The sequence below is a fragment of the Lytechinus variegatus genome, chromosome 9 (genome assembly GCF_018143015.1).
Source record: "Lytechinus variegatus isolate NC3 chromosome 9, Lvar_3.0, whole genome shotgun sequence".
In the NCBI taxonomy this organism is placed as follows: Eukaryota; Metazoa; Echinodermata; class Echinoidea; order Temnopleuroida; family Toxopneustidae; genus Lytechinus; species Lytechinus variegatus.
Window position 1 is genome coordinate 17,366,006 of NC_054748.1, and position 17,017 is coordinate 17,383,022.

General features: G+C 37.2%; 1 long non-coding RNA gene across 1 annotated transcript; it reads right to left on the minus strand.

Annotated features, from left to right (window-relative positions):
- Positions 1-4,095: 4,095 nt before the first annotated feature.
- Positions 4,096-8,422, minus strand: LOC121421129. The gene is made up of 3 exons (XR_005970942.1): positions 8,325-8,422; positions 4,825-4,923; positions 4,096-4,244 (listed from the first exon to the last, which is right to left on the minus strand). It is a non-coding gene; the product is annotated as an uncharacterized LOC121421129 (long non-coding RNA).
- Positions 8,423-17,017: the final 8,595 nt, after the last annotated feature.

The following is a 17,017-nucleotide window of genomic DNA, read 5'->3' on the forward strand; positions in this document are numbered from 1 at the left end:
TGAGGAACCGTTTTATGGAGTAATCCGTTTATGCGTTGGTCAGTTGTGTTGACAATGGTCATCTGAGACTAGTCGGCAAGAACAGACCCTTTGCTTTCGTATAGTGTATATAATACAGAGTCTGAAGTGGTGAGACTAAATCCGCTTGTATTATGTTGCTGCGTTTGCATACTTAGTGACGCAGACATAGTTTGTAGTCTATTCTTCAGTCTAGACATGGTGTAATTTGTTTAAGTGACTAAATTAGAGTCTGTATTTACAGACTAATCTTGGACGTCGTCAAGTGCAAATACATGATAACAATCGAATTGAACAAAAAGGCGCGGTTCGAATACATACATTAAACATATCGGTTTTAAAGTAGGCGGATATCACTTATCATTAAGAAACATGGACGGGTCATCCCAGGCGAGATGACGTCATTGCTTGAATCAGATTAAATCTCAGTGATCACGTGACTAGATCATTTAAAAGTTTGCAGTATCGAATAGGCCTATATCAATCAAGAGAAGTTCACATTGACGTTACATCGGTCGTAATGATATACGAGACAATTTATTGAGAAACATATTGATAAAAAGTGGTTGAATGCCTATCAGATGAAAATTCTTCAATGAATGCAAGAGTTATGATGTTTTGAATCTGTCACCCTGTGACGTCACAATTTTTTTCTTTGGTAAATTTAATTAAGTCATTAGTAGAAGGGAAGAATTCCATTTTAAATCAGATGGATTGCATAGAAAGTGTTAATGCTTCAAAGGGATGATCCGGGCTGAAAATATTTACATTGAAATAAATAAGAGTGAAACTCACAGAGCAAATTGCTGAAAATTTCATCAAAATCGGACAAGAAATAGCAAATTAATTGGATCTTAAAGTAAAAAAAGATTTTGTGAAAACAGTAATATGCACATCGCCATGAATATTCATTAGGTGGGATGAGGTTCCATTGACGAGTGGATAACATGCGCGACCCTATAGCCTGCTGGGGTCCCGAAAAGCACCCTAACCAGGTACATGTATTTTCCATATTCTGAATATACACCTCTTAACAAGTATTGGCGTGTGACCAAACCCTACCCTTTATCAAGTATTGGAAGCAGAACGATGCTCTTGGCAAGTATTCCCTGAATTGAACCCCTAAACAAGTACAGCAGTATTTTAATTGTTATGTCACGGACGTCGGTCGTCGGTTTTACCCTTACCTACATCATTGGGTTTAGTACAACCCTATATACCTCCCACACTTCGTACAAATCTACAAATCGTACTCTAAACACGTAGTGCTGACTCTTGGGGCAAAAAGTACATTCTTTATCAAACAAGTCAATTTTGATTTTTATACCGACGCTAATTTGACTCTAAACACGTAGCTAATTCTTAACGAAAATAATACCCTTTTCACTATTTTAGTGTTTTACACCCTTATTACGTTACGTAGTACGTAACGTAATTGAAAAAGACATCAATTTTACGTGTTTTTTTTTAATTGGTCGCGCATGGTATCCACTCGACAATGTAAGTGCCCCTCTCCCCTGGCCTCGTACCACTTTCATTTCACGTACCCGAGATGGACAGCGCTATCAATCACCAATGATGGTCTGCAAAAATTATGCTGACAGATAATGGTTGCATACGTATCGTCATGAAGCGGACTATGTGCGCAAATACAAGGTCTAAGCCCCGCCCAACTATATACAGTGCGTCCCAGAAAAAACGAAACCGAGATTTAGCGATCATTTATCATGACTTAATCATAAATAAAATAGACAAATGACCTACCAATTTAAAGCTTAGAATCTCCTCTTTCATCTGATATTACTTAGATTATTTCTCATTCACGCATGAGTGAGCAAATGCAATTTGAAGAAAGGATATCAAAAACTCAATTGGCGGGGGGTATCTGGGTTTCAAAAAGAAAACCACATTTTTGAATAGTTCAATATCTCCTATCTAATTTGATACCTAAATTACAGAAAATGGTCACGTAATAACAAAGTTCTGGTCATTTGAAATAAGGCTTGAATTTCAATAATTTCATAAAATGAAGAGGTTCTCCAGGATGGCTTTCAAACTCTCTCAACACTCTGTTTTGTTGACGATCAGCCATGCATTAAATCTTTTGTTCACCATGCGAAAGCATCTGTGGGAAACCGGTGAAAACACGTTATCTCATGAAATTATGGAAATACAAGCCTTATTTCAAATGAACAGAACTTTTTTTATTTCTTGACCATTTTTTGTAATTTTGGTACCAAATTAAAGAGAAGATATCGAACTTTTCAGAAATGTGCTTTTCTTTTTGAAACCCAGATAACCCCCGCCAAATGAGTTTTTGGTATCCTTTCTTCAAATTGTTTTTGCTCACTCATGCGTGAATAAGAAATAACCTAAGTAATATCAGATGAAAGCGGAGATTCTAAGCTTTAAATTGGTAGGTCATTTGTCTATTGTATTTATGATTAAGTTATGATAAATGATGGCTAAATCTCGGTTTCGTTTATTCTGGGACGCACTGTATAGTGGTGATCAGGGACCAGTTGTACAGTTATTAGAACTTTGCCATAAATGGTAACTATATATACTATATGGTAACAGTGCTCAGCAGCCTTTCACAATCAACGTTTTTATTGTTATTACAGTAGGCCTATACCACAATTGTAATTCTTTATGAAATTGGCACTATAGAGGCCCGTTTCATAAAGGTCTTACAACTGTTGTAACTTTGCCTTTTCGGCAACTACTTGGTAAGGGCATAGGCCCTGACAAAAAACTTTAATTATATATATATATATATATATATATATATATATATATATATATATATATATATTATATAAATAGTGTACAATCTATTGTACAATATACTGGATTATATGTACGACAAATATAAAATTATCCCGAGTGCAGGTTTATTTCACCGAGGCCGAAGGCCGAGGTGAAATAGGCTTGCACGAGGGATAATTTTATATTTGGAGTTCATATAGTCCAGTAATATTGTATGATAGAAGTTCACTATTTATTATAGTAAATAGATCCCTCAATCTAAGCCCCCCATCATGGATTTTACCATAGTCTAGATCTAGATGGCATACGTTCTTCTTACCTTATATTTGTGAAATTCCAATTGAACACGATGTTCAATTTGTCGTCTGCTGCAAGGGGTTAAACCACGTAAATTTGTATTTCTATCTGCTATCGGAAATTATAAAAATGCTACTTTGGGAATTCGATATACAAATATATCGATTGAAAACAAATTAATCGATATTCTCCCCATTCATTTAACACGGGTTTTGCCATCCAAAAATCGAAAGTTATATTGTACATATGTACAATATAACTTTTTGAAGGGAGGTCACGTGGTACCTATCCAGCCAATCACAGCTCGTATTTTACTACCACTATTTACTATATATATATATATATACATATATATATATTATATATATATATATATATATATATATATATATATATATATTATTAAAGTTTTTTGTCAGGGCCTATGCCTATGTGGAAGCGCCGTGGAGTAGTAGTGTAGCGGTTCTGACTTTCGCCTTGTAATCAGAGGGTCGTGTGTTCGAATCCCACCATGGCCTAGCGCCCTTTGGCAAGGCGCCAATCCACACTTTGTCACTCTCATCCAGGTGCTAATTGGGTACTGGTAGGAAACAACCGTCATTGTGGTTGGTTTAGCAAGTTTGCGCCTAACAGGCTGCTTGAAATGCTATGGATCCAGTGACCGGGTAATAATAATTGTGAAGCGCTCTGACAGTCGTAAATTGAAAAAGCGCTATATAAATACCAATTATTATTATACATACACACACACACACCATCACACACATACCACACACACACCCACATGTGTCGTTTTGCGCTCTGAAAATGGGGTTTTGAACAAGAGAGTGCTTCAATAAACAAGTCTCAGGAACGTCATTAGGCTGCAAAGTCAAACCTCTTTTCCGATCAAAACGGTTTGCAGGGCAAACCAGTCATGAATCCTTAATTTGCTAGCAAACGTATTCTAATATTGATATTTCATTCAAAAATACATACCCCTTCCATGTCCCAAATAAAGTCAAATTCTTCCCGGCTGTGAATGGACAGTATGTTTGCTTGTCTTCCCGATATGATGACATCACGACAATTCGATTGGGCCGTCTCGAATGTAGCTCCCTCAGAGAAATAACCATAACAGCTCCCTCGAAAATAGATCCAAGAATCTGGACAAGTCCAGGCTAAGTTTGAAAGAAACGGTGAAGGCTGGTTAGTCAGTGTCCATGAGATATCAACTAATTACATGCATGGCACCAGGTAAAAGTCTTTTTTGCTGCTTCAGAAAACGGATGAAATTGTTTTAGGACTAACTATGGAAAGGTGATTGAAATAACGCCATGGCTGGACCCGAGGAGATAGTCACCACCGGTGATTACTAGTAGTTGATAATTATTGGGCACATAGCATTGCCTACCCCAGCCCCCCCCAAAAAAAAAAAAAAATAATAATAATGAACAAGTAAATAAATTCAAACAAACAAAATCACAAAAACGACTGGTATATTAATTTTATACCGATTTCCGAAATTCTCCTCCCAACCATCTCAAAACAACGAGTTTTTAACCTCAAAATTGGTCGAATCGACAAATTATTTCATTCCCAAAAATCTGACTTTAAAAAAGTCGTTATGCCTCCAGGAACCGGAATTCACCGACTTCTTTCGTAGGCTATTAATTTTTTTTGGCGGATCTCCCAGGAATTGGGGTGCTTCGATCCCACCGTTCCCCCATTTCCGAATCAGCTACGACCATATAGACCTACCACAAACCGGTCCATAATATCCCGACTGGCAGCTGCACTCGAATCCATCAAGTGTCTCCACACAGCTACCTCCATTCAGACAAGGTGATGAGAGGCAATCTAAGGGTGAGTTAGACAAAAAATACATTTCGCAAACTTTAATTGTTGGATTTTCAGGGGATTATAATATCTAACATGTTTAAAATGTATGCTTTTGGCGCTAATCTTGAAAAAATAAAAATAATTATACTAATAATCGGATTTATATAGCTCTTTTTCCAGAGGATACCAAGCGCTGTTGATTGCATAAGACAAGTTACGGTTTATGGTTATATAAGTGTTCTTTGAGATGTTTTTTGAAGAGGTTATAAAGAGAAGAGAGGTTTCGAAGAGATGGAGGGAGTTTGTTCCAAAGACGGGGGACAAGAGATTGAAAGGAATTGAAACCGGCTTGTTTTCTGGGTTTTGGTATGACATAGGAAGGAGCAGCTGCAGAACGAAGAGAGTATGCAGATCTTTGTGGTGGAAATAATGATGAAGAAATGTAATGCACGGTAGTGTAGTTGACAGAGATTTTGATAGGTTTGAACAAGTATTCGATAATGAATTCTATCAGAACAGGTATAGCCAATGTAGTTCATTTAGAAGATTTAGAAATGCAATCCAGTGTCCTGAATTGGTTACGATTATAAGCCGGGGTTCATGTGCATGGGCTCATGGCCTGTTCTTCAAACTTCCCTAACAATTGGAACATGCAGTCCGGGGGGGGGGGGGCACTCGACCAAAAAAGTGGTGGGGGTGTGCCGCGGGCGAGACAAAAACGGGGGCCTTGGAGCGGGCTTATTGTAAAAAGGAGGGTCCTCGGAACGGGCTTCGGAACGACAAATGTTTGTGAAAACGGGGGTCCTTGGAACGGATCGCCTGCGTGTGAGTGCGTATGCATCCCTATGGAACAGTCATGTGTGCATGATGCAGCTAACGCGGCCTCCGCCGGGGGAGCTCTGCGGCCGCTTTTCACCAAAATTGCGGCTCATTCAATGCGATCGGAGCGGCGTAACGAAAAACATGCGAAGCTTTGGAGCGGATTTCTCTCTTCTTTTTTCTCGATAAGAAGAAAATGCTATGCCTTGGAGCGGCTTTCTTTGTTCTTTTTCTCAACAAGGCAAAATGCTATGCCTTGGAACGGAAATTTGAGTGTGAAAATGGGGGTCCCCTCCGCGGCACATACCCACTATGCATTATATACTGAGTGCCCCCCCCCCCTGCATGCAGTTTCGGCCGATCTTCGAAATCTTGCTCACCATCTGTTCCTAAGGAACAAGAAATATGATGGAGATGGGCATCATCAAATGATGATGGTGATGATGATGATATTGATGGTGGCAATGCATGGTGGTGGTGGTGATGATGTTAATCCCGACCTTTCGTTTGAGGACGCGAACGCTTATTTACAACGGTAGTTGACTTTGGAAGGGACTTTTTGAGCCCGTCATCATGGTCGTAAAACTCAGTCCTGCAATGCAAATTGTGTGACATGAGATTTTTTTTTCGTTTCGCATCTGCGACGGAAACATTCAATATGCGTTTCGTGTGCAAAATTCTGGTTGCTACTATGGTAACAGCGATTTATCCGATTGAGGACGACTTTCCAAAGCCACATTTGACTCCTCCTAGAGCTCGAGAGGCCGCCCGGGGGGCCCACTTCCATTGATTAGTGGATACCAGTAGCGACCACCCGTAAAAGGGGACAGAGTGGGCAGGTACGTTATTACGTATATAGGCCTATGTAACGTTATAAGGGTGTCAAAACGATGTTTAAAATGCTGAAAAAAGGGATATATATCCAATACTTGTAGGGTTTCACAAGCCAAATACTTGTTAAGAGATGCATTTTCATAATCTGGAAAAGAATTGCTTCCCTTGTTTAGCATGTTTAGGGTACTTTTCGAAACCCCATGGTCGTGCCTGGTATCCACTCATCAATGGAAGTGGTCCCCCCGGAATTTGAATCAAATCCCGGGGGGGGGGGGGGGCCACTTCCATTCACGAGTGGATACCATGCGCGACCATGGGGTCTCGAAAAGCACCCTAAACACGTAATTTCCATATTCTGAAAATGCACCCCTTAACAAGTATTGGCGTGTGAAACCCTACCCTTAACAAGTATTGGAAACAAAACGATACTATTGGCAAATAATCCCTGAAATGAACCCCTAAACAAGTACAGGAATGTTTTATTGTTACGGGTCCTTCGGTCGTCGGCTTTTACCTTATTTGGTTTAGTACGACCCCATGCACCTTCTACACCTCGCGCAAATCGGACTCTAAACACGAAGTGTTGGGACAAAAAGGACATCCTTTATAAAACATTTTAATTTTGTTTTATCATCCCCGCAAATTCGACCCTAAACACGTAATTTTCCTAGCGAAATAGATACCCTTTTTTCATTATTTTTGCGTTTTTGACACCCTTATCACGTTACGTACGTAACGTGCCCTATCGTGAAAAGGACATCCTTTTTACGTGTTTTTTTGGTCGCGCATGGTATCCACTCGTCAATGTAAGTGCCCCCTCCCCCCCCCGGGATCTAATCCCCATTTCTGGGGAATGTAAAACATAATGCCCCTCACATCGTGTGCGAGAAGCATATCGTTTGTGTATAAGGATTAAACAAAAGAAACAAAGAAACAAAAGAAACAAAAGGAAACGAGTTCAAAGGTATCGCATATGATGTGTACATATCAACGCATGCGAAATGTTCGGCTGGAGAGGTTGATCTTATCCATGAAATCAATTGCCAGTGATCCACCAATAATCCACATTAAATGTAATATCGATTCGATGGACTGTAATGATCTATATTTAAGCCTTCATTCAGTAAGTTTTTCCTCACTCAATATGTTCTCGATTTGTTTGAAAAACCACTTTCTTATCCATGTCATAAATCTATTTTAGGTCCTGCATTTTGAATATCTCCAGCCATCAGTCGTAATATACATGCATGTATGCGGTACGGGTGTCGCGGAAAGGGATTTTGCACACGAAAAGCAGATTTGTAGGGCCTGTAACCCCCTGTCACACAAAGCTTAGCATTGATCGTAGAGCAGTTTTCTACGTTTGATTCTATTGACTGTAATGCACAATCAATCTTAAAAATCAAGTGTGTGATTAAGCGTTAACTTTTGTGTTAGGGGACCCTAATACTAGCGTCCGTGATGATTGCGAAAGGTCCCAAATGACGGTGATGATGAGGACGATGATGATGATGATTGTGGTCTTGATGTTGGTGGTGGTGGAGATTATGATGATATGGTGATGATGATGATAATGATGGTGATGATGCTAATGACTATATTGATGGTGATAATGGTGGTGCTGGTGATGATGATGATGAAGGAGGTAATGGTGATGATAATGATGATTGTTATTACTATTCATATTGCTATTATTATTATTATTATTACTACTATCATTGTTATTATTATTATTATTATTATTTTTACTCGAAAGCTGAAATTACCTGGCTGTTTACAAATCAGTTTGTGAGTGAGAACCCGATCGAACTCAGGTGGCAACCAAATGTCTTCATCGGATACTGTCTTTGGAACCAGTTGGATGGTATCACCATTGTCCAAGACAGAGAAACCACAATATAGTGACGTAAAGGGACATTCCTCCGGAATCCCATCAGCTACGGAGGCGATAATAAAAGCTAGAAATCAAATTAATTGGTAAAAAAAACGTTTAAATGGTTTATACCATGTATACGCTTATGGAATATTGTTTGTAGATAATATGTCATTGAATTATTTGGATATTTTTCCATATTTGCTGCGCTCGACCCAGGAGGGATGAATGTGTGCCCGGCTCCGATTTAATCCTTAAGTTTGATGCACCAAGTGCTGGAAAAAAAGTGATTGGTTAACATTGGTTTGACTTTTAAAAAATCTGAGCTAGAAGGTCACACTTGTCACCTGTGTCTGTAATATGTTGCAAAAATGCCAAGCCCAGAAAAAAATTGCGTTCGAAAATAATGATTTAGTGCTTCAAATATTAAAATATAAAGTGACCGGAAACACCATTTTAATTTTGACAATTTTTTAAATTGGCTTCTCACAAAGTTAAAAAATACCTTTAAGCCAAGGTGATAACAGTGCGTCTTCGAATAGCCAACTATATATAGATAAACAGCTTTATTAAAAGCTGTATAAAAATATGTCATTATTGCATTACTATCAGGGGTGTGAGTGGTCACAAATAAAACGCATACATTCGTAATTCCGAAGCTTCGTAATTCCGAAGGTTCGGTTATTCCGAAGGTTCGTATTTCCGAAGGTTCGTATTTCCGAAGGTTCGTAATTCCGAAGGTTCGTCAATCCGAAAACGAAATAAGGTTCGTCAATCCGAAAACGAAATAAGGTTCGTAATTCCGAAGGTTCGTTAATCCGAAAACGAAATAAGGTTCGTTAATCCGAAAATTGAATAAGGTTCGTATTTCCGAAAATGAAAATTATTCATTTTGGTAACAAACACGGATAATAATAGGCCTAATAATAGCTGGGAGAACAGTTTTCAGAACTGAAGTGGCTTCCCTGGGTAAATAATGTAATTTTTATAATTTTAGGCCTACATGAAATTTCCAAAAGTTTGAGCACGTGATTCGCTGGCAACATCTCACAAGGATGCCCTTTTAACAGTAATTGACCAAATAGGCGAATTTTACATTTCCCCCAAACCGCTTGCTCGCTACGCTCGCAGAAATGAAACGTAAATATATAACTTACCAATCAGAGATCGCTTAAATTTTTTTGCTCAACTTAATTACTACAAAACACACAACCTCTTTACACAGATGATAATCTTATGGCGAAAATATCCGTTTGCACCAAAATGCCCCTATTGGCCCCTTTTTTGGCTCCCCCCACAAAAGGAAAATACGTTCCGCCGCCACTGGTTGAAACACGCATCGTCTTCATGGCTAACTGCAAAAAGTTCTTAAAATGTCCCCTTTAGATCAGGTCAGAGCTTATATTTAAAATTTCTGTTCGCGCTTCTTGCTAGCAGTTATTATCTAGTTACATAGGCATCTCGTTTTGAAGATCACAAACATATTGCCCATCATATTAAAAGAAATATAGCTCGCGCTCGCATTATTTAAAAAGGGTTTATCATGTTATTACATATTTACTTTATTTTATAAGTATAAAGCTAATTATTGACTGTTAGGACTACCCTTTCAAAAAAAAGACCAACTTTAAGCTGCCGATCGAGGAAAATATGGCTGAAAAAATTCCCCCCCCCCATTTGACAAAAGTTGGATCCGACGGGAGGGAGGCAGGGCGCACTTGCACCCCAAAAATGAAATAAAAATCAGGGAAATGCATATTTTTCCAAAAATGGGAAAGATCCTTTTTCAAAAATAAATATGCTGTTTTTCATGTTTTCGAAATAAAATACTTTTTTAAAGTAAAGTTTTCAGGCTGGAATATTGCAAATTTTCAGCTTGCGCTTCGCACTCTCAGTTATTCGATTGGTGAAATATGTATCCTAAAGAGATCACTAAATTCTTTCTTTAAGATTCCTTTTCTCGTCAGTATGTTTAAGCTCGCGTTTTGCGCTCGTGTTAATTCTTTAGTTAGATGTACATCTTTTTAGTGACAGCAGAAATCTGCTCGGATTTTTAAAAACTTATTTCCATTTTTATTGAAATTCCCTAAAGTTTTAGCTTGTGATTCACGCTCGCAACACCACGCAATAATGCCATTTAAAGAATAATTGACCCCCAAAACGAGTTTTACAACTTCACCTTTGGTTTTTTTACCAAGCCGCTCGCTCATTATACTCTCCTGAAAAATAAAGGCTAAATATACATTTTGCCATAATAAGAAGTCATTTCAAAAAAGGTTTTTTTGATAATCTTAAGGTGAAAATATCACCAAAGTGCCCATTTTTACGTATGAGTTTCATTTTTTGGCTTTACCCCCCAAACGAAAATTCGTTTGGCCGCCCTTGCCTTCCCATCCTCATAACAATTGAACGGCAAGTGTCCACCCCCCTTGCCTCTGCCTCTGCTTTCCCGGTTTTCATTTTTCGGATTAACGAACCTTATTTCGTTTTCGGATTAACGAACCTTATTTTGTTTTCGGATTAACGAACCTTATTTCGTTTTCGGATTAATGAACCTTATTTCGTTTTCGGATTAACGAACCTTATTTTGTTTTCGGATTAACGAACCTTCGGAAAAACGAACCTTATTTCGTTTTCGGATTACCGAACCTTCGGAAAAACGAACCTTATTTCGTTTTCGGATTAACGAACCTTCGGAACAACGAACTGTCCTTATCATGGGGCCAGTCTTACAAAGTTGTACGACAGTTTCAAATCAAACTCAGAATGCAATCGATATAAATGTTCCTTTTCTATATAACTTATATTACAAGGATTAAGATCTGTCTTGATCGCAATTTTTATTTAATTCGAATTCATCGTAAGTCTTTTCTATGAGACGGGGACCAAAAATCGATTTCACAATAATGAAGAATGATACTGCAGGACTTACCACAAAATATCAGGAAAATGGCAAGAAAATAACCCTTTCCAGTCCCAAGCGTCATTTTCAAAGCCGCTGCGATATAGCGGGAGAACCACAAGTCGGACGGTTGGCGATCGTGACACACTGAAAGAGATCCAAATTGAGTGTCCCAACCAACTTATCAAAAATTTGGTTCATTAGGTTGAAAGGGGAATAAATATGTTAAACGGTGAATAGCAATGGAATACCATTGATAGTACGATACATTGTGTTCCGCAAAACCAAGGTGACATTTACGCTTTCTTTTTCCTTCGTTGCTTGTAAATAATATTCATAGTAATCAACTGGAGTGCGCATCAGAAAGTGCATGTTTTTTTTAAGGGTAGAGACATCATGGAATGGGGGTCTATACGTTTCAAAAGAGAACGAATTATTCTATGACGTTATTAAATTCCTAGAAATATATCCTAGGTTTTGAGTTCGTTTTGTAGCTTATGTTTTTTCTGTTAGACATGTTAGAATTGTAATATTAATATGCATAATGTGTATTTTTAGTTGCTAAGCCCCGATGATTTTTTATTTATGCAATCATTTTTCAAAGTATTGAACGTTTTTGCATTTTAATTTTGTTTAATCACGGTTAAAAAGCCTGCTTTCTGCTAAAAGCTGCTTTTCAGCAAGGCTGTGAACAATGCAAAAGATACAAAAGTGAAAATGAGTTTACAAAAAAGATAACGAAAACATAATATAACAACACAAATGCAACAATTTGCAAAAGTAAGACTGACGTAAGAAAAGAAATAATATACACGGTTATATCCAAATTCAAAATTAATGAAAAAAAAGTATTTTGTCTTTTTCTTCTTCAACCACCATGATCACAACCCATTAACTCTGTTTCCAAATTGAAATGGGTATAGTGACGATAGATAAATGCATGCACGTCAGTAGCTGATTGACAATATCTAATCATCATTATTATACGAAGTCCTCATATATCAATTATTGTAATGTGAATTTGCCTTTTGAATATATGCCAAATGGAGCGAAGTAATCATACAGATAATGCAGGCCAATGCAGCTACATAATATAGGCCTACCATTTCTACGAATCGGGATTGTACAATTATTTAAATTGTAATTAACGCCTACGCGTGCCAAGCTTAGCTGTGTACGTGGGATAAAGATAATATTCATCTTTATTGAATTGATAATTCATACCCCCTTTCGGAAAATTTGCCCTTCACCGGTGCAGCAAACGTTTACAAACGAATATACTTAATACTAACAAAAGGTTAATGTTTTGGAACAATTAAATATTGCGTATGATCGAGAAAGAAGGGCATGGTATTTTGAATCTATTTTTATCGTGCCATAAATATTTTTGTGCAAAATATGAATTATTTAAAGATTAAGTCTCCACATAAGCACACATCTGGGCCCAATCTTTCAAAGAGTTGATTTATCCAACCATTCTCAAGTATATGAAAATCCATCAATGTCAAAATTTTATCGTTAAATAATTTGCTCAACGTCCTTTGAAAACAAAGAGAAGCATACTGAATTGTCAAGAAAACAGTAAGTATATGAATTGACATCATAATTTTTAACAAACATGTATTTCAGATGTGGACGTTGCTGGCTTTCCATAGTTGCGATTGATCGGATCGATCTTAACTCTTTGTAAGACGGGGCCCTAGACATAAAAATGGAAGCTCTTGATTAAAAAGGAAAAGTTATATTTTATTTCCATGCATAATATTGAAAGGTGAAGTGCGACATTGTTATAAAAGGGGATTTAGAATGAAAAAAAATGTATCAAAAATACATTAACAGCTATTACTGCGTATGTAGTCCAATTTGAAAATTATACATTTTTATTTCAGATTGCTGATCCTAGCCGCATTAATAGACCAGTTCGTAGTTACACCTTGGTCACATTTTTTCTACGGCCGTCGTATGGCGAGTCGAAAACAGTCGTTTAAACATTTTTTTGTACCAGCTACATATAGGTGGTTTGAATAAAAATGAATAAAACGACCGTTTTCGACTCGCCGTACGGCCGCCGTAGAACAAATGTGACCGAGGTATTACTTAAGGGACTAATTTGTCCAAAGGACCTCTCATGATAGGCAGATTTCAAAGCAAGATATTACGTAAGCATATCTTACATTGCAGGATAAAGAAAATGAATAGACCAGGTGACTAGAATAGAACATCAATGAACACATGAAGGTGTTACATTCCACTTTGAATGCATAATATAGCATGATGTACAATGTACCTGGAAAAACTGTGAAATACCAGTCGTTCATGGAGGTATTGTCGTTATTTTTTGGTGGATGTAAATGAAAAACATGATTCAAAAGAATATATGAATAATCAAGATATCAAAGTTGGTACTTAATTAATTATCTCATTAAATTTTAACCCACCATAGTACCAATTAATGGCCTTCTTCTAATCATGCGCAGAGTGGAACTACTGTACTGTGTGTGCCTCACAGGCAACTGACTGGAATACTCCCCAGGGAGTGGAGGATGTGCACACATTGCAGGGGCGGATCCAGCTTTCGCCAATAGGGGGAGGGGGGCGAAAAACATTTTCATCAATATTTTTCTCGATTGGCCGCTACAATCTGGCTTTTTTGTTGGTTTTTCACGGGGTAGTCCTGACTAAAGACTAAAGACTGAAGTTTTAAGTATATGTTAGTTTTTATTGCTATAAACAATATAAGGTATCTCATGTGGTCTTAATATATAATGCAAGCGCGAAGCGCGAGCTAAAAATCTTTGATATTTTATGTCCTTAGAACAGAAGATTCAGAGCAGTTTTTATAATCATGAACAAAGATAAGTATCCACCTTAACAACGCGAAGTGACTCAAAAAAGTGACTCAATTAGGACTGTTTTTAGTGATTATTGAAGAGGATACAAGTATCACCAAATACATAATGAGAGTACGAAGCGCGAGCTCAAAATTTCTGATATTCCGACCTGAAAAAATGAACAGGCTAAGCGAGTTTTTATTTAAATGAACAAGCTGTGTGTCTCAAACAATTTAATGCGAGCGCGAAGCATGAGCTTCATTTTTTGATATACATGTACATGCAAATACATGATAAAGGAGCATTTTGACAAATTTTGGTAAGAATTTCCAAAGAGCATAGGTATCTCACAAATTAAACAATGAGAGCGCGCAGCGCGAGCCGAACATTTTGATACACATTAACAATTTGTGTAAATCAAACAAAATAATGAAAGCTTGATGTGCTAGAAAATTGTGTGCAAATTGATATCAGAAATGGATATATTGTATATATATTGGTTATATATTAGTGTCTTTTAACCCTCTTGAATGGGATTCATTTCCAAGCCAATGCGAGAGCGAAGCGCGAGCTATATTTTTTTATAAAGTCTATTTTCCAATTCTTCCCCTCACCTTTTTTTTGTTTCCTTTCGGGTCGGGCCGGCCGTTACGAGGCCGTAAATTACACATCATGGGGAAAATACCTCTTTCTTACTTTTCTTTCTGTTTTTCGTAGTTTCTATCAAGGTAAAGAGTAAACTTTTTCTGCAGGTTGTCAAAAAATAGGGGGGGGGGCAGGGCCGGCCCGGCCCCCTCCTGGATCCGCGCCTGCATTGTGTGCGGGAATGAGTGATTGAATCCGACGACCGGGGTAATAATATATCTGTTAAGCGCTTTAGTATCCCATAATTAGTAACCATCTGGAATAAAATTATTGGAAATGGTTTTTTGACTGATTTGAGTAGGTATGGGTGTCAACATTTACCAAAAAAAAGTTAGGAAGAATACGGGTTGGGGAAAGTGCTTTTTTTCAAGGTCAAAGGTCAATGACCTTTTTAAATATACTGTATCATGGTATCTCCCAGATAAAATACTACAATTTGGTAATCATGGTGTCAAAATGCACAGATTCTTACAAGAAGATCAAATAAAATCAAATCAAGTACCTACAATGCTCATTCACCGATGAAATTCAAGGTCAAAGCCTTTCAAAGGTCAGTGACCTTTTTTACACTATATACCATATACGGTATAGTGGTATATCTGAGATGAAAAGGCACAGGTTGGTGATCTTGGTGTCAAAATGCAGAGGTTCTTACAGGAAGATCAAATAAAATAAAATTAAGTCCCCAGAATGCACATTAACTAAAAGCATTCAAGGTCAAAGCCTTTCAAAGGTCATCGACCTTTTTAAAAATATATACCATATACGGTATAATGGTATATCTGAGATGAAAAGGCACAGGTTGGTGATCTTGGTGTCAAAATGCACAGATTTTTACACGAAGATCAAATCAAGTACCCACAATGCTTATTCACCAATGAAATTCAAGGCCAAAGCCTTTCAAAGGTCAATGACCCTTTTACATTATATACCATATACGGTACAATGGTATCTCTGAGATGAAAAGGCGCAGGTTGGTGATCTTGGTGTCAAAAATTCACAGATTCTTACAAGAAGATCAAATAAAATCAAATAATAAGGTACCTACAATGCTCATTTACCAATGAAATTCAAGGTCAAAGCCTTTCAAAGGTCAATGACCTTTTTACATTATATACGGTATAATGGTATCTCTGAGATGAAAAGTCGCAGGTTGGTGATTTGGTGTCAAAAAGCAATTTTTGCAAGAAGATGAAAAGACACAAAATAATCATAAAGAATTAACCTTCACCTTTGATATCCAGAGTCAAAGGTCAAAAGTTAATAAATATTTATACATCCATGCATGATTCCCCCCCCCCCCTCCAAAAAAAAGATAGTAATTCATAATTATTATATTCACATTTTATTTGTGAATTATAGAAAGAAAGATACCTATTTGTAATGAAAACTTGGATGTTTAATAATTTCACTCTGAAATAAGGATAAATAATGGCGGCCATGGAAAATATATTTAAGGGTTAGAAGTCAATCAACTATATCAATAACGTCAGGGAATTTAAGTAAAAAGGTCGATAACTTGATAACATCATTGTTTATAGTGATTCTGATGGGAAAAAGACTGACCTGCATGGAAAATGAACACAAATTTAATAGTTGATTCCTTGACCAATGATGACGTCAAAATACAAGTTCGAGGTGAAATCGATATCAAATAGCACTTTTTAAGATGTATGGTAGTCATGCATTGCCAAAAGTGTAAAAAAAATCATGTATGATATAATCTAAAATGGTGAAGTTGTCTAAAGTAGCAGCATTTTCATATGCATTTTATAAATCTAAATCAAGGTACTAATTTTTCTGTAGCAATAGGTCACCAACCGCAATTGCTACAATCAATACTATAAACTATAACTTAATCTGTAAATGGAAAGGATAGTCCTAACCCTAATGGCATGCATCATCTAAGAACATTTTCATATAGCCAGGGGCAATGATGAAGAATTAAAATAAGGCAATCATTAGAGCTGCAGCTTTTGTCATAGTAAATGAAGTTAAGTGTCTCAACTTCAGCAAAGAGTAATTAAACTTTTGAAAACCTTCTGACATTTTCAGGACTTTGATCTGGCCCATTCAATGAAAGCCTAATAACGTTCTGTCAAGGGATATCAGACCAGGGTCTATATTATTGCTGATATGTTGCATAGCTTGATTCTCAAGAACTGGACGTGGTGCTGTAGGAGTTTTGTTAGGTCAATGGATGTGTAC